We start from the raw sequence: 1,307 nt of genomic DNA, 5'->3' as shown, positions 1-1,307 counted from the left end.
TAAAAAAGCGGATCCTTGATGCCTCTATTATTAACACTACAGACCAATATCAAATCTCCCCTTCATAAGTAAAATCATTGAGAAAGTTGTCCTCCAGCAACTAAATCACTTCCTGGCATCAACTGGTTGCTATGACACCTTCCAATCAGGATTTCGACCCCTGCACAGCAACTGAGAACGCCCCTTATTAAAGTTGTAAACGACATCCGTCTTAACACAGACTCTGGCAAAACCTCAATACTAATGCTACTTGACCTCAGTGCTGCATTCGACACTGTAGACCATACATTACTTCTGGAAAGGTTAGAAAACTGGGTGGGGCTTTCAGGCACTGTCTTAAATTGGTTCAGGTCCTACCTACAAAATAGGAACTACTTTGTTTCCATTGGCGACTTTGTATCAGAATCAACCAATGTGACATGTGGAGTCCCACAAGGTTCGATCTTAGGACCCTCTTTATTCACACATCTACATGCTCCCACTAGGGCAAATCATGCAAAATAACAATATTGACCATCATTGCTATGCTGATGACACGCAAATCTATGTATCGCTATCACCAAATGACTATCGCCCATAGATCTCCTGTGCCAGTGCATTGAGCAAGTGAAGGGAATGGATGTGCCGAAATTTCCTTCAACTAAATGAGGACCAAAACAGAGATAATGTATTTGGGTTCTAAACGGAAAGGCTTAAAGTAACCCAACACCTTCACTCTCTTTCACTGAAAAACTCAATCAAGCCAGAAATCTAGGGTTATCATGGATTCAGATTACATTTTGACAGTCACATCAAATCCGTCCAAAATAGGCATATTATAACCTTAAAAACTATGCAAGACTTAGCGGGCCATGTTCACCGAAGACTACAAAAACTTGTACATGCCTTGATCACTAGTAAGCTTGATTACTGCAATGGTTCCTCACAGGTCTCCCAAAACAAACTCTGAGGGGACGCTTCAGCTTGTTCAGAATGCTTCTGCTAGAGTTCTAACAACAGACCAAAAAATTGTCTATGACACCAATTCTGAAATCGTTACAGTGGCTTCCTGTAGGTCAGAGAATTTGATTTTAAAATCATGTTGCTAACTATAAAATCCCTACATTGGTTTAGGCCCAAATACGTAACTGATGATGCTTCCACTACATCAGCCTTCTAGACCACAAGATCCTCTGAGTACCAATCTGTTAATTATCCCCAGAGTAAACCAAAACATGGGAAAGCAGGATTTAGTTACTATGCAACAAATAGCTGGAATAAACTCCCAGAGGATTTAAGACTTGCCCAACTCTGAGCACCTTTAAAAC

Source organism: Gadus chalcogrammus, chromosome 10 (genome assembly GCF_026213295.1).
Source record: "Gadus chalcogrammus isolate NIFS_2021 chromosome 10, NIFS_Gcha_1.0, whole genome shotgun sequence".
Lineage (NCBI taxonomy): Eukaryota > Metazoa > Chordata > Actinopteri > Gadiformes > Gadidae > Gadus > Gadus chalcogrammus.
This window is presented reverse-complemented; position numbering follows the sequence as displayed.